The following is a 16,608-nucleotide window of genomic DNA, read 5'->3' as shown; positions in this document are numbered from 1 at the left end:
CAATTATTTTTCCCTTTTTCATATATTTTTCATGTATTTTATAATGTATTATTTCTGTTCTCTCCTTATGACATAAACCATGACTATACATTGTCATTAGTCGATCTACTACAGCAGCGGTGCTGAGGATGGGATCTCTCTATCCATTAGTGGTGTGGATCGGCACTGCCCTCACGATCCGATTCGATCACGATTCGATCAAGATTCGGGAGGTACTAGATCCGATTCGATTCGATTATATTAGATCCAATCCGATCCGATCCGATTCAATTCTACAATGCATTGCAATGCATTACATTTCTACGGAACGCAAAGCAAATGTTTAATCAGCCATGATGAGGCAATACAAGTAGTCAGATACTGAGCAACACTTTATTGGCTGTTTTCTGTATCAGTCTGCATCAGTCTTGCAATGTTTTGAAGTGCTTTTATTTAATTTAACATTCATTTGCTCCCGAAATATCCACGGAAGTAATTGAAACTTAAAAAAATTGCCGGATCGATTCTGGAACTTGCCGGATCGATTCTGGATCGTCCATGCCCCGCATCGATTCGGATCGCCGAATCGATCATTGTTGACACCACTAGTATCCGTACACCCTAACCTCTATGCAAGCTTGGTTGTAGGCCTACTACCTGTCTTCCGTGTACGTGGCCTTACCTCGCCTATATAAGGGTGTGTTTTTATTTTTAAAGGAAAATAGCAATGCAAGTCTGTGGGGGCAAGCAAGACATCCTCAAATGTACTTATAAACTATAAAATGAATTTAAAATTCAACAGACTGCAAAACAGCTATTTAATCCTGTCCTGTGATCACGTGTGGCTTGATGCTATTGCCCCCATCCATTTCCAGTGATTATGCTAAGCTATGCTAATATTTCTGATCCAATAAGTCTAAGTACTGAACACATCGAGAAGAAAATGATATGCACATTCATGAATAATGCTCGGAAATACTGCAAATATGTTAAAATCGAAAATGGGTGGACTGCTCCTTTAATGTTTGCACTGAGGATGGTCTGACTGGGGCCGAAACATTAGCACTGTTCAGTTGGGCAGCACTTCCATTTATTTTCTAAACATGCAATAAAAGTACACTATTGCGTCTGCATCCAAGGTGTGCGAGTTCCCCTTACTTGCTCCTATAGTTAACTTATTGGAACCTACACACCCACCAGACATCAAGAGAAAAGGTGCGGTACCTACGTACCCACCCGGCATCAAGAGAAAAGGTGCGGTACCTACGCACCCAGCCGGCATCAAGAGAAAAGGTGCGGTACGTACGCACCCACCCGGCATCAAGAGAAAAGGTGAGATACGTACATACCCACCCGGCATCAAGAGAAAAGGTGCGGTACCTACGTAGTACGCACCCAGCCGGCATCAAGAGAAAAGGTGCGGTACGTACGCACCCACCCGGCATCAAGAGAAAAGGTGCGGTAGGCGTACCTCCTTTTGAAAGAACATCGTCATGGTGAGGCGTAACCTGTGCAGGTCTACATATAGGCTTACACCAGGGCTTGACATTAACTTTTCCACTTGCCTACCATTGTGGCTAGTGATTTTCATGAGTCACTAGGCATCCAGCTCTTCTACTAACCACATTTTGTTTTCTTTATCCTGACGCTGTACATCTAACCTCAGAAGTGAGGTGCAAAAATAAGATAATTGCATTGCTTTCTACTTGGAAATAAAGCAAACAAATAGAAACTGAGTAGGGCCTAACTGCTTTTTTCTTGAACTTAAATACAAATAATTGATACACAAGGAGCAAAGTGCAGAATATAGGCTATTCTGTTATGGCATATCATAGAATAAGCTACCTGCCAAATTGGCTAATGACACGGAAAGTGTTACCAGCCACAGCAAAGTTTTACCAGCAATTGGCCGGTTGGCAGGTACCAGTGTCAAGCCCTGGCCTACACACCATTGTGTTCAGAGAAGCGAACCTTCAATTGTAACCAAATGATATGTGTGTCTTTTTTAAGCTAAGGCCTATGTCACCTGTTAGCTTTGGCAGGCCTATGTTTAGTAGTTCATCTGCCATTGTGGATGTGGCAAATGTGATTGGTGATGCCATGTAGGCCCTACTGTAAATTGGGAAATTCAGTAAATGAATCCCATTGCTATTGTGACGGAGGTCATCTTGCACCTGTTCACCCCCCTCGGGGATCGAACGTGCAATCTCGTCAACTACAACGGTCCGGCAATGGGAGACACAGTACGATACCGCTGGGCCAAGAGACTAGTCTCTCGGCCCAACGGCACGAGACTGTATGAGGCTATCGGAGGGAGATTTACCAACGATCCACGCCAACTCTGTGCTAGTTAGCCTCCGTTACACTATACATAGGCTACTGGTGACATTGTTCATCCATTGTGTTGTTATACACATTTTGATGATTTGCACTGCAGCATGCCTTTCATCACATGATAACACTTTATTTTAGGGATACATCTATTAGCACTAACACATACAATGTTAATGCCTGGATAAGTAACTTGTAAGGCATGTACTAAGCAAATGCGAAGGCCTACTAGGTCCTTACTAAGGTTAAATTGGTAATTAATCCCTCATTGTGAATGAACAAGACATTTGCGAATACATGCCTAACAAATGTTTGATTTTGCTTTGTACATGCCTTACAAGCATGGGCGTAATTTTAGGGGGGGACGGTGGGGACATGTCCATACCAGTTTTCAGATAAACCTAGCTTGTTCCTACCATTCTTTTACAAATATAATGCAAAAACAGCATATCCGGACCATTTGCGATTGAAATGTCCCCACCACTTTTCAAGCCAAACCTACACCTTTGCTCACAAGTTACTTATACAGGGACATTGTATGTATTAGAGCTAATAGATGTGTCCCTGAAATAAAGCGTTACCCATCACATAATTGTTTTGTCACAGTTTTAAATGGCCCAGCAATCCAATGAAGCTGTGGTCTATTTACCTCTGATTGTGGTATTGGCAAAGTGATTGTTCATGCTATAGGCCTACTGTGTGATTCACAAGTGCACTTAATGAAGCTTACTGTTTGCTACATTGGTCACAATGCTATAAACATGTTTGATGATTGACAGTATATCTTACTGTTTAAAATGTCACAGCTATTCAATGTCACACACAATTCCTCGTGTCCCCTATGTCCTGGAATTAATGTATTGTTTGTTAACTGTTCTGTAAAATCTGAAGTGATTGATGAACTCCATTGAAATATTCAAAGCAAACATTGTTGTCAACCAAGTGTACATTCCTCTCAGAGTATCGCAACCTTTGTTTTATAAGCGTATATATTTTTAAATAGGCCTAATTAATATTATCCATCCATGGTATGTTCTTGTGCAGCGGTTCTTAACCTGGGGTGCACCAGAGATTCCAGGGTTTGCAAGGTATTTTGTTTGTGTAGAGGTTCTGACCAAAATTATATTTGCAAACATAATTAGGCCAAATTAAGTCCAAATTAAACAAGTTTTGGTCCCCATAAAGTCATTCTGGTATTGATTCATATCTCAAGCGAGAATCATTATAATTAATCACTCATTTTAGGGTTGCTATGATTAATCGACTAATCGTGACTAATCGACTATAAAAATTAGTCGACAAGAATTTTCACCAACTAATCTAATCTAACCGACTAATCGTTTCATTAATTCAATGTTTTTTTACTTACTTTACTAATGCGATATTACTTTATCTAAACCTAAAATTGCCCAGCACGTATGAATTGGACATTGTATATCGGAGTAAATAAGCTACTATCATGATTTAAAGCTCATTGTGAGCTCAGGGACCTAATTTTAACGGTTTCTTTCTTTTCCCCCCTATTTCCCTGAAGATTTAAGTGCTAGAGTACTTGAAAAATTAATCGTTTGACTAATCGACTATTCGAAAAAAAAATAGTTGATAGATTAATCGGGAGAAAAATAATCGTTTAGGACAGCCCTAACTCATTTATCATTTTTTAGCGCATACACATGTAGAAGTTTGTGTTGGGCTGCACGGCTGGTCTTGGGCATAGATAAGGGGGTGCTTTAAGAAGAAAAGGTTAAGAACCACTGTTCTAAAGCAGTGTTTCCCAACCAGGGGTACATGTACCACTAGGGGTACGCGAGCATACTGCAGGGGGTACTTGGGAAAATTTTATTTGAACAAATGCATGGAGCAAAGTCACACTGGAATAGAAAAAGCAATGTAAAATATTAATTAGGGGGTACTCATGGTACAATCAAATGGTTTGGGGGGTACATGAGACATAAAAGGTTGGGAATCACTGTTCTAGTGAATGATTTGGTCAACCTTGCCCTTTGACAACACATGCTTTGGGATCACTGTCACACACGCCTGGCTCGCAACACAACTGGATACCTTTCCCTCTGGGAACATAGCCAGGCTGTGCCCTCCTAGTGACGCAAAACTTTCAGCATTGCAACTAGTCAGGTCAAGTGCAATGCAAGTACTTTCTAAGTTCCTGCAAATACGGGAACGCCTCTCACTTTGTCAATAAGCAAACAACCATAAGCAAACCAAGGGAGACAGGTCAACCATGCCGTTTGGGAAAAGTTAATTGTTATGCTCTTGGTCAGACCAAGTCTCGAAGAGATTTGAACGTCGATGATAGTCAGGCTACCGGGAACAGGGAAAACACTCTGAGAATGATTAACTCCACGAAAACTGATTTAGTTGACAGGGAACACACTTGGAAAACAATGAACTCTATTAAAGCTGCAACATTATGCGTGCCATATTGTATATTACATGGTCATGCACAAAAGAACATTTCTCCACAGTGGACGGATATGTAGTGCATTATTTTATACATTTGGCAAACCAACCTTATCTGGTTCCAGGGCAGAGGTTGGTGTTTCCTAGATTGTTGTCTGAGGCCAGATTAATCTCCAGAGGTGCCAGATTACTAATCTCTCCTGGGCCCAGGGCAGAGGTCAGTTTTCTGTTCTTAGGGACACATATACGTATAACCGGCCATTCCGGTACTTTGTTCGTGAACGAGCAGTCTGCCCCTGTTTGGGGGAAACAAACCGAACGTCTCATTAATTTACAAGCAACATCTGCTAGTTTAAATTAACATGCTTCAGCCAGGGCTGTTTGGCTATATTAATTAAGCAGCCGACAGCACAACTTCTTCGGCATGTTGAGTGTGTTGAGCGGCATGTTGAACGCTAGTCTATAGGTTCGTGTCTTTCATTTACGTATTCTTTCCCAACACCACCAATTGACTTGCCTTGGCTTATGCCCCAATGTTTTCCCCAAAAAGGGGCGTAACGCACATAGCACACGTCACACCGGTTACACATATAAGGTTGTGTATCAGGTCTCAGGGCCGAGACCATTGGTTGACACTTTATTAAATGGTACTAATAAGAATAAATGTACACATTATTCATTATTCTCTCGTTTTTGGAATAATCTTGCGAAAGGATCAAGAGAACAGAATGTGAACCCAGAGCTTTGTAAAATGGTCTCTGATTTTTTTGTAAAGTTAATCAGAGCCTTGTAAAAGTCTTGGTCTCTTAATTCATGTTAAGATAACCAAATGGTGTCTTAATTCATGTATAGTTAATCAGAGCCTTGTAAACATGTTGGCCTCTTACTGTAATTCATATAATGTTGGCCTTTTCACATTTCTGGCCATATGCATGTTAATTTCAAGCCCATGCACTGCAGTGACTATGCCGCTATGCCGGTTGTCAGTTAGAACAGTGGTTCTTAACCTTTTTTTCTTAACGCACCCCCTCACCTGTGCCCAAGACCAGCCGCGCACCCCCAACCCAAACTTCCACATGTATATGCACTGAAAAATGATTGAAGTGATTCATTACAATGATTCTAGAGACACTAATCAATATCTTAATGTCTTTACATGTTTTAATTTGGATTTGATTTGGCCTAGTTTTAGTGACAACCTCAATACAAACAAAATTCCGTGCACCCTCTCAAATCTCTGCCGCACGCCCAGAGCGATACAATGAAACTTTAACCGACTTTAGTTTGACGTGTTTAGAAATAGAGCAAAGTGATCCAGACTTCAGAGATGTCTCTGGATACATGCCATCATACCTGCGATAAAGGTCAGTACAAGCAGCAAGTCTCATGGAACTGCAACACCACAGTGACCCCAAGTGGTCATTTGGCATAATAGCATCCACATTACAGACCAATACGGAGTAAATACGTTACTCTTACATAAGTGAGTGTGTCATGTCACCTAAATACCCACCTAAATATAGTTTTCCTACACATAGTTCTCCTATTATGCAGTGTACACTAGATTCATTTATAGAAAATAGTGCAGATAAATGTCTTGTTTTCCTTAACATTGACATTCATTCCCATTTTATGTAGGCCTATGTTGTAGGACCTATGCACAACATATTATAGCTAGTGTTTATATCATGTGTGTAAGATCAGCTTGATATGTGTTGTGGCCAGTGCTAAAGTCATGTAAATATCTCAAAAAGGCTCGATATGGTCTTTTACTAGCCTGATTATCATTGACGTTCAAATCTCTTCGAGACTTGCTCTGACTAGGACCATGAACAATGAACATTTCCCAAACGGCATGGTTAACCTGCCTCCCTTGGTTTGCTTATGGTTGTGTCTGATTCCCGTCAAAGTGAAAGGAGTTCCTGTATTTGCGGGAGCTCAGAAAGTACTTCCATTGCTCTTGACCTGACTAGTTGCAACGCTGAAAGTGTTTCGTCACTAGGAGGGCAAAGCCTGGCTAGTCTTCTACTGCAGTGACTATGGCGTGTAGTCTAGAACTCCCGGGGCTGTGTCAAATTTCAATGCTTTCCCCTAAAATGGAGGGTGCTACAAATGTCTGACCATACCCATCTTTGGTTAGTTTGCTGTGTGTCTCTGGTTTTAAAGGCCCCACACGCAGAATGTGTTTGTTAGCACCTGATTTGAAATGGAGGTTTTGCCAGTACAGGCCTTACCGTGGCCCTATCGGTAGGGTACTCGTCTACTACACTGCTGGCCCAGATTCGTCCTGTCAAATAAAGCCATAAAAGCCCCTAAAAAAAAAAAAAAAATTTTTTAAGGCTCTATATGGTCTTTAACTAGCCTGATTATCATCAACGTTCAAATCTCTTCGAGACTTGTTCCGACTAAGACCATGAACAATGAACATTTCCCAAACGGCATGGTTAACCTGCCTCCCTTGGTTTGCTTATGGTTGTCTGATTCCCGTCAAAGTGAAAGTTCAGAGAGTTCCCGTATTTTACATATGAAGAGTTCAGATGCAAAACCCCCTAAGTGCCTTTTCAGAAATTAATCTTAATTCATTTTTATTTAATACAAAGCTATCAAAATTGCATATTTTTTAGTTCATTTATGTAATATAACTATTTATAGGTATTGTCAAGTACATACATTTAAACCAAACCATCAACAGGGTTCTCTAAAAATATAGAAGTGCAGGTCTTCAGAAATGGAGTTAGGGGGTTTTGCATCTGAACTCTTCATATTGACTATGGTGTGTAGCCTCGTACTACTGAGGCTGGATTACATTTCAATGCTTTCCCCTAATCTGGAGGGTGCTACATATGTCTGACCATACCCCTCTTTGGTTAGTTTGCTGTGTGTCTCTGGTTTTAGAGGCTCCACACACAGAATGTTTTTATTTTTGAACACCTGATTTGAAATGGAGGTTTTGCCAGTACAGGCCTTACCATGGCCCTAAAGGTTGGGCACTCATCTACTACACTGCTGGCCCGGATTCGATTCCAGGACGGCCCCTTTGCTGACCCAACTCACTTCCTGTCTCTCTTCCAGTATTCTGTCATGAAATAAGCAATAAAAGCTGGAAAACCCCCCAAAATATACTATTAAAAGACTGGTTTTGCCAGCTACTACGGATATATGAGTCACAATTTAGCATTGAGATCAGTTTCAGGATGTAATAATAAGTACTCATTTGGAAATATTTTACTAGTAGGCTAAATCATTTCATTGAATATGCATGCAGAATCTATAGTCAAAATAGTATTATTTGGGAATCAGAATACGTTGCACTGTACTAAGGTGTATATCTTGAGTGCGTGAGAGAGAGAAGAGAGCATGTGTTCTTATCTGTGTGCCCCTACTCTCTCTCTCCCTCTCTCTCTATCTCTCTCTATATCTCTCTCTCTATATCTCTCTCTCTTTCTCTCTCTCTCTGTTTGTGTGTGTGTGTGTGTGTCTGTGTTTCTGTGTGTGCTAGTTTAAGTTGTCTATGTTTAAAACTCCTGTGTGTGTGTGTGTGTGTGTGTGTGTGTGTGTGTGTGTGTGTGTGTGTGTGTGTGTGTGTGTGTGTGAGTGTGTGTGTGCGTGCGTGCGTGCGTGCGTGCGTGCGTGCGTGCGTGCGTGCGTGTGTGTTGTATTAAATACCTTTGTTTTAGAGGTAACTACTGTAGCTTGATGACTTGAAGTAAAAACATGATGATTTGGTGCTAAATACTAAGTGAGTGCAGTGCCACTACCCCCACACTGGCATGTCCCCACACTGTAAAGAAGGAAGGTCCGCACACTGTAGACACCTACACCTGACGAAAACCAGACTGGTCGAAATGTTGTGTTAATAAATCGGCAGCAACAACAGTGTGCGGACCTTACTTCTTTTCATGTTTAATCATGTTTAAGTCCGGCACCTGTTTTATCTGGATGTGCGCCCTCTCCAAAACGCTACTATGTCCCCACACTGACCACATCAAAGGGTCTCAAAGGTCACAAGGGGTCACGGTCTGCATGATGCATAGTCATTTGATCTTAGAGGTTAGGGCATCACCTTATCAGTATGTGTACACGTTAACCAGGGAGATGGACCAAGAACCAGACCCCCCCCAACCAGACCCCCACCAAGTAAACATCAGGATGACCGCTTGGACAAAGGCCCAAGGGAGGGCTGGGACATGCACACAGACACCAGCCTGGCGACGCCATCCTATGTACAGGACAGGCACTCAGACACCAGCCTGGCGACGCCATCCTATGTACAGGCACTCAGACACCAGCCTGGCGACGCCATCCTATGTACAGGCACCCAGACACTAGCCTGGCGACGCCATCCTATGAACAGGCCAGGCACTCAGACACTAGCCTGGCGACGCCATCCTATGTACAGGACAGGCACTCAGACATCAGCCTGGCGACGCCATCCTATGTACAGGACAGACACCAGCCTGGCGATGCCATCCTATGTAAAGGACAGACACCAGCCTGGCGACGCCATCCTATGTACAGGCACCCAGACACCAGCCTGGCGACGCCATCCTATGTACAGGACAGACACCAGCCTGGCGACGCCATCCTATGTACAGGCCAGACACCAGCCTGGCGACGCCATCCTATGTACAGGCCAGACACACAGACACTAGCCTGGCGACGCCATCCTATGTAAAGGCCAGACACACAGACACTAGCCTGGCGATGCCATCCTATGTACAGGACAGACACTAGCCTGGCGACGCCATCCTATGTACAGGACAGGCACTTAGGCACTAGCCTGGCGACGCCATCCTATGTACAGGACAGGCACTTAGGCACTAGCCTGGCGATGCCATCCTATGAACAGGCCAGACACGCAGACACTAACCTGGCGATGCCATCCTATTTCCAGGCCAGACACTCAGACACTTGCCTGGCGACGCCATCCTATGTACAGGCCAGACACACAGACACTAGCCTGGCGACGCCATCCTATGTAAAGGCCAGACACACAGACACTAGCCTGGCGACGCCATCCTATGTAAAGGCCAGACACAAAGACACCTAGCCTGGCGACGCCATCCTATGTACAGGCCGGACACCCAGACACTAGCCTGGCGACGCCATCCTATGTACAGGACAGGCACTCAGACACTAGCCTGGCGACGCCATCCTATGTACAGGCCAGACACCCAGACACTAGCCTGGCGACGCCATCCTATGTACAGGCCAGACACTAAGACACCAGCCTGGCGACGCCATCCTATGTACAGGTCAGGCATGCAGACACCAGCCTGGCGACGCCATCCTATGTACAGGACAGGCACTCAGACACTAGCCTGGCAACGCCATCCTATGTACAGGTCAGGCATGCAGACATCAGCCTGGCGATGCCATCCTATGTACAGGACAGGCACTTAGGCACTAGCCTGGCGATGCCATCCTATGTAAAGGCCAGGCACTTAGGCACTAGCCTGGCGATGCCATCCTATGTACAGGCACCCAGACACTAGCCTGGCGACGCCATCCTATGTAAAGGCCAGACACACAGACACTAGCCTGGCGATGCCATCCTATGTACAGGCACCTGCAAGCTGTTGATGTATAAGACTGCAAAAAAAAAAAATTTACACGAGAGCCAGTTTGTAGAGAGTTACTTGTGCACAATCCCTGGTGCTGAACAAAAAAATTACGTATTTTTGGGAAAAAAAAGGTTTGCACACTCCTTTGGATTTTTTTCTTCTTTAAGTTATTTTTTCCTTTTTATTCATTCATTGGCAAGCATGACGTTTCGACCTCTCAGTCTTCCTCAGATTCAAGCATGGTGTTTCGACCTCTCGGTCTTCCTCAGATTCCTCAAGCTTGCCAATGAATGAATAAAAGGAAAAAATAACTTAACGAAGAAAAAAATCCAAAGGAGTGTGCAAACCTTTTTTTCCAAAAATACACGAGAGCCAGCACCACTGAAAAAAAAAACCCTGCCATAGAGTGAATTCCTCACAAAGTCCATCCCCTCAACTCCCCCCTCCTTCAACAGGCGTGTAGTGTGGTGTGTAGTGGGATGTCACCACATGTCCATACTGTGTGTAGTGGGATGTCACGTCTCATTGCATTCAGTTCCCTTCAAGCCACCAGCCTGCCAAGAAGTAGTACGCGGTGAGTGGAAGCAAATGTAACCTGGTTTAAGAATTGCAATTGTAATGCACTGTAAGCTTTAAGAAGTGCAAATGAAGAGCTCTTTTCCAAAATGAGATATATCCATTCTATAGAATGTTGGGATATTGACATATTTGTATTGGACATTCCATTGAAATGCATTGCAAAATGCATTTTTATAGAGGTTTTAAAATATGTTCTCAAAACATTTGAATAGCAAGAATTCACAAATAGATGATAGGACCTCTTAACAGTCAATTCCAAGATTAAAATGCAAAAAGTCAAAAATGGTGGATATAGCGTTTTGGAAAAGAACTCAAATATAACCTACTAAGGTTTAAGAAAATGTTACCGGTAATGTTTAAGTAGAGATTACATCTGTTTCACTGGAATTAGAGCCAGTGGGAGTTTAAGATTTTTTTTTCCCCCTGTGGCTGATAGTTTTTAGACCGTTACAGGCAGATATTTAGGTTATGTCAATGTGACTGTGAGTGAGTGTTACAGACAGAAAAAAAACATTTCCTTTATGTTGATGTGTTTATGAGACACTGAACTCAACAAAGTGAGATTGCCAGACAGCCAATTGTTTTAGTCTGTAAAGTGAGATTGCCATTGCTTTGACCATCCTGATATTTGTTGGGGGGCTCTGTTTCTTGGGCTGTCTTCCTTGTTTAACGTATAATGTTGAAAAGAAGTTGCTGCTTTGAAAACTCAACGAGAGATAAACCGATATATTGATTTTCCAAAAGGGTGCCCAAACTTTCTCATACCACTGTACCACTGAATTTCATCTTTCTGTGTAAAATATATAATTGTAATAGTAGTAAAAATTAGCTTAGTAATAGTAAAAGTAATAATTAGCTTCTCAACATATTCACTTCTGAGTGACACATTCGCTCCGTCATGGTCTTTTATTTGTGCATCAATGTTGACAGTCAGTATAGTTCCTTTTAAAATGGTCTTCTTTTGTAAAATTATCCAACTATTAGTTTGGTCAACAGTTCAGGGTTCCATGCACAGCTCCTAGGTGCTGGTAGATGCAGGAATGTTCAATACTTCAAAGGAAAGAAGTCTACCGCACACATTCTTGACTTTATGCTCGTTTTATTAGAGCGAACAACGCGTTTCGCCTCAGTGCGTCATCAGGCTCGCTCAGGTATTGCACCTGAGCGAGCCTGATGACGCACTGAGGTGAAACGCGCTGTTCGCTCTAATAAAACGAGCATAAAGTCTAGAATGTGTGCGGTAGACTTCTTTCTTTTGAAGTAGATTTTGGCCTTGTCCCAACTTTTTTGTTGCATGGGTCAAATTTTAAATAAAGACATATGTCCCTTAAAGTAATCCTTTAGCCTGGCTTTCGATACCTTGACCATGTGCTATTGTTCATGCTATGCATAGATTGAATGTAACAGATGCCTTTGGTGTGTATTTTGTAGCTTATAACTTGACGTTCACTGTGGGGTCACGTGACTCCATGCTGGCAATTAGGTTTTGTATGGGGCACCTAAGTCTCCACCCCTTCCGGGCGGCTTCTGGGGCTGGCAACGGAAAAACTTTTGACTGGGCTGTAATGGACTGATCAAAGCTATTTTCCGACCCACCTCGCATTTCCCCGTCGATCACACATATGCTGTGCCTCAGAATTAATAACAACCAATGGTGTGCTTGTTGACTTCACTTGGCAAGCGATTTTTGAGTTGTGAGTGTGCAAAAATATGTAATTATTTGGACTACACTACAGACGTCGCATGTCCGACGTGCAGCCACTTAAGCCACGGTGTAGCGGTAGGGTTGGCTGTGCCTCGGTTCACGTCAGATATGCGAGGCGCAAGTGTAGTCTCCAACACAGTTTTGCACAAAAGCTAAAATAACGTTTCTTGCGTGCCGAAAATGAGTGGTCTTACGACGCAAATCCAAACCTTTCAAAGTCACTGTCATCATATGTGAAATCCGGAGCACATGCCAAACGGGATGAGGATTTAGCTTGACTCGCTCCATTGACTCGCATTCAAAATTTTGCAAGCTCCTGCCCCATGTATCGGAAGTAGAAGGGCGTGACTTAGGTGCCCCATTTAGGGGCACCAGTAGACTGGCAGGGGGAGGAGCTAGGAAGGGGAGAGCTCAGTTTTGGGCATTTCTCAAAACCTAAACTCTACAGAGTATCCAATCACTTGGTGTGACAAATAAAGAGTATCCAATCACTCAGCGTGACGCTTGGAAGTGTGCGCAATAGGTTTTGAGAAATGCCCTTTGTTGACCGCTTGCATTCGATCTGAAACATTGCTCTTTCAACGCACAATAGCACTTAACCCCTACACCGCACTACTACATGGTGGCAGGTTTTAGGATGCATCTTAACTTTTGTACCAGATCTTAAAGGGACACTGTGTGTTATTTATTCACAGAATTCATGCTGCCCATTCACTAATGTTACCTTTTTCATGAATACTGATCACCACCATCAAATTTTAAGTATTCATTATGACTGGAAAAATTGCACTTTTCATACATGAAAAGGGGGATCTTCTCCATGGTCCGCCATTTTGAATTTCCAAAAATAGCCATTTTTAGCTGCAAAAATGACTGTACTTGGATCTTACTAGAAAATATGTGTTGATTACTTAGTAAACTTTCATGCAAAGATCAAATTTCGCAATAGGCAGCCCAGTTTCAATGAGCAGCATAGTTGCAGTACCTTTTTTGACCATTTCCTGCACAGTGTCCCTTTAACTTTGAATACAATAAAGGACAACCCAGAAGAAAGACAATTATATGTGTGTCAGCTCAATAGCTTAATAGCCTCTTGGTGGCACGTTGCTTTGAGCCGCAGGAGGAGAGAAGTGCCGCACACTCTCAAGTTAAATAAACAGTTTTTAATGTGACAACGTTTCGGCCTGTCGGCCTTCCTCAGGGCACCGTTGCTTTGAGCCACCACATTAAATGTAATCCAAGGAAAAAAGGGAAGAATCACCGCACACTGCTGGACATAATTTTGCTTCTTTTTTTATTTGGTGAACAACACGTTTCGCATTTCGCGACGCGTTGTTCACAAAAAAAAAACAGCAAAATTAAGTCACTGGTGGACTTAGTTTTGCTGTTTTTATTTCGCAACACGTTCACTAAATTAAAAATCAGCAAAATTGAGTCCACCAATGCGGTGATTGTTCCATTTCCACTTGGATTACTGATGACTGCTCTTCACCAGCTCCTGGAAACTGTGCATAGGAGATTCAGATCTTTGAGTATCACCACATTAAATGTTTTGAAAATGGCAGCATTTTGCTTTTATTCTTGTAGCTGACTCCGTTACCACCACTACCACAACTTGTAGTAATAACTGTATTTTCAGTTGTCCCTACGCGGGCAATGGGTTGGCAGAAGTAATACACAAACCCACATCTACACACAGTTTGAAATAAGAACTAAAATAGGAACAAGACATGTAGAATTTAGAATACAATCAGAGATTGGCGCTTTGTAGACAGTATCTCTGATACAATGTTGCAGAGATACTATGTATAGGCCTACAATGTATTGTTGATTAGTTTATCATTATTTAGGCCTACAATAACTTAATGCATATTATTATTGCATTATATGTGCTTGTGTATTTGTCAGAGTGAAGTCCAGAGGAAAATGTCTCTCTGCATGTCGACTGAGGAAGCGATCGAGGGGATGAAGAACAAGCCCAATGTTGTGGTATGAAAACACACACACACATGCGCGCGCACACACAGACAGAAAGACACACACACACACACACACACACACACACACACACACACACACACACGCATGCACGCGCACGCGCGCGCACACACATACACACACACACACACAGAGACAATGTTGAAGCACATCGATGTGACACACACACACACACACACACACACACACACACACACACACACACTGAGTGAGGAGAGCCAGGTACTGTGTATAAAGCTGAAGGACACAGCCACACTCACTGCACTACAGGAGTTTTATATTCACATTAAACACAGAGGAGTAGATTTGTTTTTCTGCACATCTAATGGAATCTGTTTACGGTAATATTTTTTGAATAATTTTGCAAGCTCTTACTTCTTACTTATCCATCCCCTTCTGGACGAGATGTAGCCACAGGAATATTACATTTTCAAAGTACAACAAGACACAAGATATGTTTCCTCCTTCCACAGCAGTCTATTTATTGAGCAAACACTACAGGAGTCAGCAGAACACTTGGTGTTATCTGTTCCTCTGTTATATGTCTCCCCAGCCTTTAACCCCTTCAGACACAGCATTAGAAATGAGCTGTTACCAGAATGGCAACGACCAAGTCGTAATGTATTACTAAGGCCCTGTGCACTGTCATAGTAGTGTAGTACTATACTAGTTCACTTTCAATGTCTATTACAATTTTGGTGACGTTAAGGAAATTACATAGGCTCTGGGCAAAGGAGAACAAGAAGTGAAAACTTTCAAAGTGCCACAAATTCCTCAGACTGTCCTGAGCAAGACATCATTGCAAATCGTACAATACGATACGATTTGACTTTATTGTCAGTTTTCACTGAAATTCTTTTTGCGTCCCTGAGCAACACTCGCTGAAGACAGGACATGCACATATATAACACATAACACACATAATCTGCACTTTCCGAATCTATGAGTAAGTCAACATACGGTAGCCCCAGGCCTACGTGATTAACTACTTACTGTCTGTTCTTTCTGTGGATGGTAAACATTCTATGGTACACTAATACGATGGTAAACTAATTTCTATCATACTATCCTGAGTCAATAATTGTAGTATCTCAGAGGTGAATGGAGTGTACAAAGGCAACATTTGCATGAAATGTTCTGTTATTGTGTCTAAAATGCAGGTCGAGGCTCAATTACAGGAAGGAACAAACTACAGTAGCAACAAAGATGGAGGAAAACGCAAAACTGGTAAGAGTTTTCACACACTTACACACACACACACACACACACACACACACACACACACACACACACACACACAGGGCTAGACTGGCCATCTGGCATATCAAGCATTTCCCGGTGGGCCCTGCACCCTCGTGGGCCCTGTTCAGAACGGGCCCACCGGTGGGTCAGTTCTGCGCCGCTAATTATGAGGGGCCCCTTTAAGACAAAAGTGCCCGGGCCCTATTTCTCGTCCAGTCCAGTCCAGTCCAGTCCAGCCCTGCACACACACACACACACACACACACACACACACGCACGCACGCACGCACGCACGCACGCGCGCGCGCACGCACGCACGCACGCACGCACGCACGTACGCGCACACACACACACACACACACACACAGACACACACACACACACACACTTATATGTGTATTTCTTAGAGTGAAGTCCAGTGGAAAATGTCTCTCTGCATGTCGACTGGAAGCGATCGAGGGACTGAAGAACAAGCCCAATGTTGTGGTATGAACACTAGAGACCGATCGATCAGTCTATAACGGTTATTATTGTGAACAAAGTCACAATCAGCCAATTTTTGCTATTTTTAAATTAATAGGCATCGTCCGATTTTCTCATCTGGTTGCACCGATTTTAAGGTCGAGGTCAACTGCTTAAAATTAATGAAAAATGAACTTAATAATAGTTGAGTGGCTCCTCCCTGTGATCCGGTCCCCATCGTTCACTTCAGGGAGCCGTTCAAATGAACCGGCTCGTTCGTGAACGCCACACCTCTATCAGGCACATCTGCGGGCAGCTACTTGGAGC

General features: G+C 42.9%; 1 pseudogene; it reads left to right on the top strand.

The window, feature by feature from the left end:
- LOC134459939 (zinc finger protein 91-like) overlaps window positions 1-16,608 on the top strand; it is a 302,568-nt pseudogene that overhangs the window by 275,446 nt on the left and 10,514 nt on the right.

The sequence above is a fragment of the Engraulis encrasicolus genome, chromosome 12 (assembly GCF_034702125.1).
Source record: "Engraulis encrasicolus isolate BLACKSEA-1 chromosome 12, IST_EnEncr_1.0, whole genome shotgun sequence".
NCBI lineage: Eukaryota > Metazoa > Chordata > Actinopteri > Clupeiformes > Engraulidae > Engraulis > Engraulis encrasicolus.
The sequence above is the reverse complement of the archived record's forward strand: the minus strand, read 5'-3'. Positions and strand labels throughout refer to the sequence as shown.